The sequence below is a fragment of the Lissotriton vulgaris genome, chromosome 1_1 (assembly GCF_964263255.1).
Source record: "Lissotriton vulgaris chromosome 1_1, aLisVul1.2, whole genome shotgun sequence".
NCBI lineage: Eukaryota > Metazoa > Chordata > Amphibia > Caudata > Salamandridae > Lissotriton > Lissotriton vulgaris.
The window spans coordinates 1,270,654,281-1,270,667,021 of NC_141685.1; the positions used below are offsets into that span (position 1 = coordinate 1,270,654,281).

At 45.8% G+C, this 12,741-nt stretch overlaps 1 pseudogene; it reads left to right on the forward strand.

Annotated features, from left to right (window-relative positions):
* Positions 1 to 6,781: 6,781 nt before the first annotated feature.
* Positions 6,782 to 7,812, forward strand: LOC147748975 (28S ribosomal RNA; annotated as a pseudogene).
* The last annotated feature ends 4,929 nt before the right edge of the window (positions 7,813 to 12,741 follow it).

Sequence of the window (12,741 nt, forward strand, 5' to 3'; positions counted from 1 at the left end):
ACCCTGCGGACCGCCGTGCCACGCTCCCGAGGGAGGAGTGTGGCTGTCACAGGTACGGCGACGTTGGGCAGCCCGGGTAAGGAGGCGAAGCGATAGCGTGTAAATAGTGTATACTAGTCCCTGTTTGTTCCTAACCTTTGTTGTTCTCCCGTCCCATCCATACTCCTACTTCCTTCCCAGTTCCTCGCATCCAAACCCCCCCTTGTCCACCGAGCACTGTACGTAGAGAAGTCACGTCTCACTGGGTTACCCTCACCTACCCCGGGTGCAACCCCCATTGAGGACTGGACACTAACGGCTTTCCTCTCTGTTGGTCTCTTGCATGCACCGGTGCCGGAGACAGCTGTAAGAACGTCCTATCTACCCCCAACTAAGGAAGGAGAAGACCACCGCCACGGACCCCCAGCGTGTTCGCCAGAGAGAGACTGACCCTTCGAAACAGAAAGACGTTGATGTCTAAACCCCCTAGAGCTATAAAAATAAAACCTTCTTTAACCCCTCTACTTGGTGTCACGGTCGTCCCTACTCCCACGCCCACAATAACTTACATCATTTTTTAATATTCACAATGCATTAGAATAAGTTCTTGTGCCCATGGGCCGGCAAAGTGGTAGAAGTCACTTCTTCCTAGATAGGGAATATGTTGGGCAGAAAAGAACATGTGCTCTATAGTTTGCAACTGTCTGTCCTGTGGAGCAGAGAAGTAATCTGAGGAATGATTGGTTTGAGACCATTAACTGGTATATGTAGCTATTTGTAGGGTTCCGTGCCTAAATTGCAAGTACAGGCTGCCAGCTAATGGGGGCTCTATAGCATCTAGAAATTATTTGAAGCTATACAAGAGTTTAACTTGCAGGAAATGGTCAGTCATAGTACATATTTTAGAAGCTGACAAAATCTGGCTCAGTTTAAACTGGCGGTAACTTGCGTTAATCAAGCATTTACTGGTAGCTGGGACATCCTTGCATGCATTCCACAGATCTCTATGTCCAATCTTACCTAGAGTGTCTCTCACATATTTGAACCAGGGGATATTACTTGTACCTGGAATGCCCAGCACATCCTTAAGGCCATCCAAATAAGATGAGTGTAGGGGTTGCCCAGATCTGTTGCCAGTAAAGAATGGGCATACGACCAGCTTCCTCTGAGATGGACCTTAATCCCAAATCAAATCTAAGGGGGACTAGTGGTGTACTACTAGGAAGGCCTAATAATTGGTGTAGGCTATGAATGTTTTTATAACCCCACAGTTCCTAACCATACATTGCAGTTCCCAGTGCCTGTGCCTTATAGATTTGCCCAACTGGTGAAATTGAACAATAAAATGATTTTTTTTTAAACAGAGTATTGCTCCACTATGCTGCACAACTTTCTCCTATTTTCTGTGTAATTACACCAGTCCATACCTTTACTAAGGGACAGCCCCAAATAGTCAAACACTGTAACACTCTCTAAAGGGACACCCATAAGTTTAGGGGTCGATCTTGTAGAATGGCTTGGATTTAAAATCATAAGTTTAGTTTTCGCTAAATTTATTTGTAGGAGCCACAGTTCACAAAATTTCTCAAAGTGACATAAAATATTCTGAAGGCCCATAAGAGATTTGGAGATTGATAGGGTATAGTCTGCGGACATTAGGGCCAAGGCCCTAGTGTTCGCTATTTTGGGTGCATCACCATCGCTTTCATCCAGGAATTAAAGTAAATTGGTCATGTACAGTGAAAACCGAGTGGGAGCAAGCAAACATCCCTGCCTCCCCTCAAGATCCACAGAGAAAGGGGCTGTTAAGTTGCCTGGCGTCCTGCACCGCATTTGTACATAATTTCCGAAGTGGAGCCTGATTAACCCTTTGCGGGCCATTGGCGGCTCCACGCAGTCATGAGCCACGGGCGGCGTGTACTCATGACAGAGTGGAGCCGTCATGCCGGCCCGCTCCTCCCACATGGCACTAATTCCCCACCTGTGTGGGCGAATTAATGAGCGGACGAATTAATGAGCGGGCGTGGTCATGATGGAACCACTCTGTCATGAGCACATGCCGCCCGTGACTCATGATGGCATGGAGGGAAGGGGTTAAAATAGCCAGAAGATCCGAGGGGACACCCATATCAGATACAACTTGCCAGAGATTATATTGTGGGACAATATAAAAAGCTGAATATAATTCAACAAAAACAATGTATAGGCTGCCATCACCCAACAACACAAATTTCCAATAAATCAGCAAAAGACGAAAGACATGATCAGTTTTACTCATTCCCTGTCTAAAACCTGCTTGGAAAGGAGTTAACACTATGCTCCTCCATCCAGGAATGTAGCCCATTTAAAAGTATGGTGCCAAAGAGTTTTTTAGAGCAATCTATTAAGCTAATTGGTCTGTAGCCATGTGGATCCTTAGGATAACCCTTTTTTATGTATGGGGATCATTTCAGCCCCTGTCCACGTTGGGGGAATAGCTGCTCCTGGTCCTGCCTGTAGAGTTCACCTGGGATTTTGTCCAATCCTGGAGCTTTATTGCAACTTAATTTACCAACTGCGGTATGAACTTCCTCCAGGGAAATAGATATAAACATGTTTGCCTGTGGCAGATCACACCCTTACTTCTATACATTTTCGGACAGTCAACTGCTGGTGAGAATCACCACCAAGAATCACCACCACCCTCCAGTAAATGTAATGCTGCAAAATGTGTTACCCAGTCTGTAGCAGAGATATTGGACATAGGTCGACCTACTCCACCTTTACTGCCAAACGAAACCAAATTCCAGAAGTTGTGCTGGTGTTTATCAATAACTGCTGGTAACATAAGCTTACAACGATCCATTTACCAAACAGCTCTAGCCCTTCTAATGGTAGGTTTGTATGCAGTTTCTGATGGATACATCTGCCAGTGGATTCCTCACCTTGTTAATATCCCCTGCGCAGCAGCCATTCGGAAATGTTTGTAGCTCTCCACGCTGGCGAGGTCATGGACGACGTCACAGAGAGTACGACTCCGCTCGTGACCCCGCTGACTTCACTGGATCCATAATAGGGCCTCGTCGGCGTGATGATGTCGGTTCCCTTTTTTCTGCGCCGTCGACACCAACGGATTTTTGGGACTCTCCGTAGTTACTTTGTATATCTAGCTATTTTGCTGTGTTTCTCTTGTTTCCTTCGAAGATGTCTGCGAGGAAATCTGGTTTTAAGCCATGCCGGGAGTGTGGTAAACAGATGTCCATCACTGACCCGCACGAAGATTGTGTTTGGTGCTTGTCTTCCGACCATGACGTTGATGGATGTCCATGCTGCAGGAAGATGAATCCAAACGCGTTGAAAGAGAGAGAGGTGAAGCTTTTTATGGCCAAAATATGGACGGAAAAGAAGAGAGGTAGGAGGAGGTCGAGGTCTCGTTCCTAGTTGAGGTCGGGCTCGAAGTCGACGTCGGGACACTCTAAGCCGAAGAAACATAAGAAAAAGAAGCACTGTTCAAGAAATCGATTTGATAACGAAGCAGCGCCGAGGTCGACCTCGCCTCGACGTCACAGAAAAGATTATATATCTCCTTTGTTATTGATTCCGGCTTCACCAGAGAAGTTGGCTTAGTCTGAAGTCTCTCCGCGTCGATCACTGACGCCGGCTACGTCACCGGATTCGGTCCATTCTCTGGCTCAAGAACAAGAACTCCCTGTGCCAGAAGAGCAGGTAACTCCAGAAGAAGTTCCAACATCGGGGCCGGCTGGCCCGAATTCAGGAACGGCTGCTTCGGAGTCGGTCCCGGGAGCTTGCCCTCCATTTCCAGCTCAAGACCCATTGCATTACCTTAATGCCATGTATGGAGTCTTTCACAGGGCTATATACCTTTGGTGCACCTGCGGGTCCCATGGGTCCATTTGCGTTCAATTTGGGGGTTCCTCAAGCCTATGCCCAGGCCCCTTTCATGCCGTTCCTTCACCGGGAGAGGGGACTGCTGTGGGATTCTATTCACAAAGTGAGGAATCCACTGGCAGATGTATAAATCAGAAGAACAAGGTACTTACCTTCGGTAACCCTTTTTCTGGTGGATTCAGTATCTGCCTATGGATTCCTCACTGACCCACCCACCTCCCCTTTGTGCACTCTTCTATACCAGCAAGTATTTATGTTGTATTTTACAATGGAAATGTTTAATTGTTTTTACCTTTTAAATTGTTTTCACACTGTGTGTTGGTTCAAATACAATGCATTTTGTATACTATACTTGTTTATAGTTGTCCGTCCGTGTGCCTCGGGGGGCATAGAAAAAAGGGGCGGAACTGACGTCATCACGCCGACGAGGCCCTATTATGGATCCAGTGACATCAGCGGGGTGGCGAGCGGAGTCGTACCCTCTGTGATGTCGTCCATGACCTCGTCGGCGTGGAGAGCTACAAAAATTTCCGAATGGCTGCTGCGCAGGGGATATTCCTACGGGATATTCCCGTTCCTGATTCTCAATGGCTAGAACTAAGACATGTGTGGCATTTTTACAGTCCAAGTTATACGACAACTGTGAAGGGGGAGGTTTGCAGGATTTCCTAGATACAATTAATAAAGCCTTCAAATCATTAAACAACTTGTTATGTATTAGGGAGATGGATGATAAATACCTCTTCCCAAGGTGAGTATCTCATGCAAAAGTGTAGCTACACAGGAATATGTTTTACCCAACTGTACCTCAGAGTCCTTCATATGTGCCCATTTCACTATGCGCATATTACTAGATACAACTGTATTCAAATCAATACTGTCCTCTTGGGCAGACTTCAGGCCTAATATTGTGAGATTAATTTCTAGTGAAAGGACATTATGGTCGCTCTCTAACCGATCTATCACCATAAAGTCAATGAGGGAAGACTATAATCGTAGATCTATTAGAATACAGTCAATAAGACTAGTACTGAATGGTCTATTGAAAGTTTGTTTCCCCATACTATCTGAGCGGGATCTCCAGTTCACTGCTTGAAGGCCTACATTTAATTTTGAAGCATTAATTTGGAGAGCTAGTGATGTCCATTTCTTAATGGGCTCCAGGGACACCCTAGGGATGCCCCAGACAATGTTTTCTTCATGTGAGCCAGTTCCACCTTCATCACGCAATGGTTCAAACTGGCAATTAACATCGCCTTCAGCTATTATGAGAGGAGGCCATGTTGCAGCAATCATATGGAAGAGTAGCCGCTCCAAAGTATGCAATTCGTAGGCTGAACCTCCTGGACTAGGGTAGACAATATATATGTACACAACACCAGCCAGGTTAGTGATGAACACACATAGAATGTCAGGTGAGGGCACTGGAACCTCTTTGTGTTCCCCTAATATGTTAGAACAAACCAAGATGGTCCGCCATCCTGACCTTCTTCCCCTACCATTTGAGCCTGCTTCTTTGCTAAAATTTACATAGCCAGCCCAATACAGTGGATTCAGAACCAAAGTTTCCTGGAATAAACGGATGCTATGGTTATCAATAAAAGTAGCCCAATAAGGAATGTTAAGATTAGTGTTTAGGCCAGCTATATTCCATGATAATATCTTGAGGCTGCCACAGGGAGCTTTGAAACACATTTACTCCACACCAGCATGAGCTGTCATGTCATTAAAACCCCGGCTTCCATCTGGCAGAACTGCCTGTGGATGCATGTTCGAATGGCTATCCGCAACATCAGACCTACCTATCGAACTAAAAGGTCTAAAGGGACACTTTTCTCATGCAATTGCTGATGGTCGCGGCCTACACTGTGACCATGGGAGGGGACGGATCTCCTTGTCAGAACTACACCTCCAATCTTATGCCTAACACTGCAGGAACGACGATAGCCCCAGTCCTCCACTACTACCCCTGTAGCAACCACTGATATACATAAACAGCGGACTTGCCACACGAGCACCAGGAGAGGGTGGGAGAAAGAGAGAGGAAAGGGATTAAGAAACAACTCCCTGTCTGGCTTCCTCTGGTACTATTCAAATGGCATAGAACTCAGACTGCACCTAAAAGAAAAGACAATCCTCAACGGTGGATTATTTTAAATGAGTGATGTCTCTGTGTCCATACATATCCAAGCCCCGCACAATGATGCAAAACTAAAGGGTTCTTACCAGTTCATGGAGCCGTATTCTCGGGAATCCAAAGTGTCCATATATCCACTGGATATCAATGCCTCTCTCCAATTGAGCAATTCGGTATGAGGGAAAAAGCCACAGGCATAAAAAACCCTCACCACAAAGCAATACTCAATAAATACTTAAGACTCCCAAAAAGTAAAGAAAAATAATGGCCACTATACACGAAAAAGACGTGCAAACAAAAACGCTACCCTCAGGAAGTTCTTCTGTGATTCAGCCCAAACTCCACATAACAATGTGGAGTGAACACACAAATCCAGGAAATGCAAATGCCAGCAGAGGTAGACATGCAGCCGGGTATCGACGTATCCACCCCAAAGGAGCCTGGAAAACAACGCGAAGCTCCACGAAGCCTTCTAGGCAATTCCAAGGATGCCCCGCAATGTCTGGATTTCAGCCGAAAACCGGAATGAACAAACTCCTCACTCGATCCAAAAACGAAGCCCCAAGGATCCACAGAAAAGGGAACGGAAAAGTTCCAGGAAACAGACAGCCGATCCGGGTGAGTAATGACAAGGAAAGAAACCAAGCACCTGACATGTGCTACAGGCTTCCTTTTAAAGGGCAAGCCACATCAAAGAACTTACACATGCATGGACACAGAGACAGGACAGGAACACTAGGGGGAAACAGGATAATTCCTAACACTCATGAGTTCCGGAGCTGGGATACGGGATTGTGGCGGCCTCCCTCTTGCCACTACCTGCCAGATCTGAAAATCCTCTTTCACCCTCGACTGGGGTAATAAACCGGCCCGTCTCGCTTCCTCCGATGGGGAGGTGGAGCATGAGCTTGCGTGGTAGGAGCCGAAAGATGGTGAACTATGCCTGGGCAGGGCGAAGCCAGAGAAAACTCTGGTGGAGGTCAGTAGCGGTCCTGACGTGCAAATTGGTCATCCGACCTGGATATAGGGGCGAAAGACTAATCCAACCATCTAGTAGCCGGTTCCCTCCGAAGTTTCCTCAGGATAGCTGGAACTCTGAGCCCCCAGTTTTATCTGGTATAGCAAATGATTAGAAGTCTTGGGGACGAAACGATCTTAAACTATTCTCAAACTTTAAATGGGAACGATGCCCGGCTTGCTGGTGTGGAGCCCGGCATGGAATTTGAGTGCCTAGTGGTCCACTTTTGGTAAGCAGAACTGGCGCAGCGGAATGAACCAAACACCAGCTGAAGGTGCCCAATGCCGACGCTCATCAGACCCCAGAAAAGATGTTGGTTGATATAGACAGCAGGACAGTGGCCATGGAAGTTGGAATCCATTAACGAGTGTGTAACTACGCACCTGCCGAATCAACTAGCCCTGAAAATGGATGGCGCTGGAGTGTCGGGGACCATACCAGGCTGGCGCTGAGAGCCACGGGGACTAAGCTGCAAATTGTAGGAGGGCCGCTGCGGTGCGCACAGAAGCCCGGGACGAGGGCCCGGGAGGAGCCACTGCAAGTACAGATCTTGATGGTAATAGTAAATATTCAAATGAGAACTTTTGGGGAGAGTTCTCTTTTCTTTGTGAAGGACAAGGCGTCCTGGAATGGGTTCGCCCAGAGAGAGGGGCCAAGCCTTGGAAAGTGTTGCGGTTCCAGCGGCGTCTGGTGAGCTCTAGCTGGTCCTTGAAAATCAGGGAGAGATGGTGTAAATCTTGCACCGGGCCATACCCATATCTGCAGCAGGTCTCCAAGGTGAACAGCCTCTGGCATGTTGGAACAATGTAGGTAAGGGAAGTCGGCAAGTCAGATCCGTAACTTTGGGATAAGGATTGGCTCTAAGGGCTGGGTTGGTAGGGCTGGTGCGCGAAGTGGGGCTAGGCGCGCTCCGTGCCCTTCCTGTGGATCGCACAAGCAAGATAAAAAAGACAAGAAAAACGGGAGGCTTAATCGGACACACAAGAAAAATTATGCAAAAGCAAAGGGCAACTATAAAGAATACCAGGCAATGTTTAAAAAAGACAGAAAGAAAATTGCCAGGAATATCGCTGATTGGGCAGAAGATGCCACTTGTCAAATCAGTGCTGTTGAAATTTTCCAGTACTAAAAAAGCATAATTTAAAAAGAAAACCAGAAAAAACTTAAATTCATGGCTATTGATCGGATGCCGGATGAATGGGAAATTAGAAATGTATATAAAGAAATAACACTGCTCGAAATACCTAATGCCTTCGAGGACTCCGATTTAAAGAAAGCAGTGGGGCCTGATAAGATTGGTTTGAATGACTTGTATAAAGTGCACAGCAGGCAACCAAGACTGCTGCCCAGAATTGGTTATCGATGAGAAGAGTACCAGAAAGTATCAAAAAGAACAGGTCAATATTGATACCCAAAAATGTACCGATAAGTGAACTTACAAAAATCAGTAATTGGCGTCCAGTTACCATTGGTACTGCATTCATGAAGTTATACACAGACTCTTTATCCCCACTTCTATTTAATATTGCCATGGATCCTCTGATCTGTGATCTTCAGAAAAATGGCAAGGGATTCACATTTGGATCAGATGGTCTTATTGAGAAAATCACCGCTTTCGCCTTTGCCGATGACATCGCAGTACTCCGCAGCACCTGGGAAGGAATGAGTACAAATCTGAAAATCATTCAAAAGTTCAGTAAAACAACAAGATTAAAATTTAATGTGAAAAATACGCATGGATTTTATATCAGTCACCATAAAGATAAAATCCTGATTAACAACTGTAACCGGTGGCAGTTTGAAAAAGAAAATATTGAAAACATTCATCCAGAAAAAAGTGAGAGATACCTCGGATTGAACTTTGATCCACACACAGGCCATACAAGCAACAACAAAATTAATGAGATTCTTAGTAATTGGGCTCAAAAACTTGCTCATCTAACACTTAAACCCACGAAGAAAATAGAAATTCCGTGTCAGTACTTGATCCCTAAACTGTCATTTAAATTGGAAATTACTTTAAATATTCTGGATCAAACAATAAAAAAGTATGGCAAACATTTGCTATACCATCCTGCATACACATGTGATGATCTCCTGTTTTTGAAAAGGTAATTTGGGGGCCTCAGTATTCCAAAACTATGTACAACAATTGGTCTCAATAAAGTCAATAGTGTATTTTGTCTCAAGGCAGCTCCAGATCTGTATATAGCTCATTCATTCATGTATGCAGGAGAAGTAATAAATTAAAAAATTGATAACATCAAAACGCACAAACTCAACATTTTAGACAGTAGGTTTCCGAGTTATGATTTGAATTTGTTAGCAACATATGATTGGAGAAAAGAGGAATTTGATTGATTGAAAGCTTTATTTCGATATAAAAACATATCATAAAAGCAACACATTACAACAATAGTAAAAACAGTTTAACAGTACAATACACAGTATAAAAAGCCTACAGAATCAAAGTGGCATTTAAAAGAATGAATTATTGGCCGAATTTTAAGAGCCGGTACAGGCAAAAGCACATTACTGTGTCAACAGTTTCTTTGCAGATCTTATCCGCCAAGCCCAGCCCAGGAGTTTTGCCATACAGCAGGCAAAGAAGGGTCGGGCATCTGAACGCAATATGCGTAAGGCTTCCACATGTGATCTAGTGCCCAAGCTCCTACATAAAGGCTTCAACCATCTCAACCTGGGCACCGCATAAGCATAGCACTCAAACAACAGATGAGCAATTGACTCAACCCTTGAGTCACAGAAGGGGCAATATGGTACAGTTTGAAATGGTGGTTTCCAGGTGGAAGTTAACAACCCTAAGGGAAGTACTCCCACCCTAAATTTGAAGTACAATGATCTGTCGCCCGAGTTATGAATTAAGTCCAGATAAGGTTCTCTATAGGGAAGCTCCTTAACTAGCAAGAACTGAGCAACAGATTTACAATGCTTAGGATTGCACAATCTCTCGTTATCCACCCATAACCAATAAGCCTTCTTTAACATTTGTTTAGAAGGTGCTGTTCTGTTGGCCCAAGCGTCTCCTAAACCCAACTCATAAAGAAGCCGCTTAACCTCCCTGAGCCAGGTTACCTTATACCAGCCCGGTAGGGATAAGAGTTCACTTAGGGCATCTGCATAACTGCACAATTCTGGGACGTTCCATATCCTGGCCCATAATAAAAGGGGGCGTAGCTTAGCTTGCTCGGATATTGGGCGTGTACCTGCATCGAGCAAGAGGGGGATTGTAGGGGTACTGTGGGGTAACTTCATAAGATCTTTATGGAAGTTGTTTTCGAGGTGGGATAAGGTGTCAACTCTCTGTACGCCCCACAGTTCCGCGCGATACAGTGCTGCACTCACCACCCTTGCCCTGTAAATGTCTAATAGTGCCCCAATAGGTTTTAAAGATGAGGCACGCTGTTCTTTGAGCAGGGCCCCTGCAACCCTCTTATGGGTCAGAAACACCTTTTGGTGGTGTGCCTTCCAACTCATAGTGTCACAGAGTCGAATGCCCAGGTAGTCAAATTCTTTGACTCTTTCAAGTGGAACAGAGTCTAGAGCAGGAGGGACAACAGATTTCCTGGGGGGGTTAAGGACTAGGAATTTGGTTTTGCTTATATTTATAGACAGGCCCTTGATGTCACAGAAGGCCTTAAAACTAGAAAGCAACTTTTGAATACCTGATGGTGATTTTGAGATTAGAAGGGTGTCATCCGCAAATAGGAGCGTCGGAACTTTCCTACCAGCCAGGGAAGGTGCATCTGATGGATGTTGAAGAAGATGCTCCACCACTCCGTTAACGTAAAGAGAGAACAGAGTGGGGGCGAGCACACACCCCTGGCGGACGCCCCTATCTACAGGGATACGAGATGTTTTTTCCCCCTGGGCACCCCATCTAATCTGGGCAAAGTTGCTTTCATGAAATTTTATAAGCAAAGCCAACAAGTAAGGGGGTATACCCAACCCGTCGAGGACATTCCACAATTGGGCTCGTGGGACCAGGTCGAAGGCAGTTCGCAAGTCTATAAAGACTAAGTACAAACTGCCCACCCCCAGCACAACCACTTTCCAATATATCATTAAGAGGCGAAATGTCTGCTCGATGGTGCCTGTCCCTGTTCTAAAACCTGCCTGGAAATCTGACAGAACCTGGTTTTCTTTAGCCCACTGCAAGATCCTACCTAGTACCACTTTGCCCGCAACCTTTTGTGTTGAGTCAAGCAGGCTGATAGGACGATAGTTGGCTGGGTCGTCCCGGCAGCCTTTCTTAAAAATAGGGACTACCTCAGCGCCCCTCCATGAGTCAGGGAGAGAACCTCCCAGCAAAACCTCATTCAAGAGTGAAGCAATTAATCTGTTCCACAATGATGGGTATTTCTTCAACAGGTCACCCGGAATTCCATCATGGCCTGCAGCCTTATTGGTTACAATACACCTGATTGCCCTTTCAACTTCCTCACTGCTGAAGAGGCAGTCATTAAATGTAGTATCAGCTGGGGGACTGGCCAAAAGACCCATGCTTGGTTGAGGTGCCCCCAGTGGAACAGAATACAACTTGGAGAAGTGGGCAAACCAGACATCACCAGGGATATTACAGTTAAGCTGTAAGTCAAGAGGCTTGTCCCTGGCTCTCAGCAGATCCCAAAACCCCTTGGAATCTTTCCTAGTACTTGCCTCCACTAACTCCCTCCAAAAACTGTATTCATGAGCCTCCTTAGCCTCAGCCACAGTTTTTTTGTACAGTTTCCTTGCAAGTCTGATATTGCCTGGGTCCTTATTCTTCACTGCGGAAATGAGTTTCCCCTTAGCAACCCGACATTTGGAGGCATACCACTTATCTCTTGCCTTAGAAGCACCTTTCACTACAACCCTCGCACTGGATGGGGGAATGGTAAACAGTTCACTTAATGTCACAATAGTTTCTGTGAATATTGGTAAAACAACTTGGCTGGTGACACTTAAGGCATCGAGACGCGGCCCCACCGCTGACATGATGGTCCCTGCTTGAGCCATCCTTTCTTCGTCTGCTGCTGCTTTTGCCCACTTTAGGCACCTGCCACAGTTTGAGGGTACAAGTTCATGGGAGGTTTTCCACTTGTGGGAAAACTTGGCTAGGTTCCCAACCTGCCAAGGCGGAGTGAGGGTTAAGGAAAGAGGATTGTGGTCACTATCACAAGATGCTATGACCTCTATGTCTTGATGGAATGACCAAAGATTATAGTTCAGCATGATATAGTCTATTCTGGAGGTGTGTCCCGTCCTGTTATAAGTATGCGCACCCATAGAGTCCGATTTGGATCGTCCATTAGTTGGTCTCAGGTCGTGTTCCATGCAGAGTGCATTGATGTCTATCGCACTCTGCGTCCATTTGAGAATCGGATCTAGGGTCAGGGTGGGAATACCTCTCCTTGTATCCTCATCCCAAGTGTCCAAAATGTCCTCCCTAGCCAATGGCTCAAAGCAGCAGTTGAAATCGCCTGCGAGGAGAACATAAGAATCGATACTGCAGGCGGCTAGATCGCTGTTTAATCCTGTAGAGGATAGTGATTATGCCCCACCCCTGGCCCCCCTTAGATAAAGATTAAAGACTTCTAGCTTCCTTCCCCCTTGGCAGTGTATAGTTATCCTCTGAAGGTCAGGAGATTGAGTGGTCTTTTGGCTTACACTTAAACCTAGTGCGATACTGACCCATATAAGAAGGCCGCCAGATGGGCGA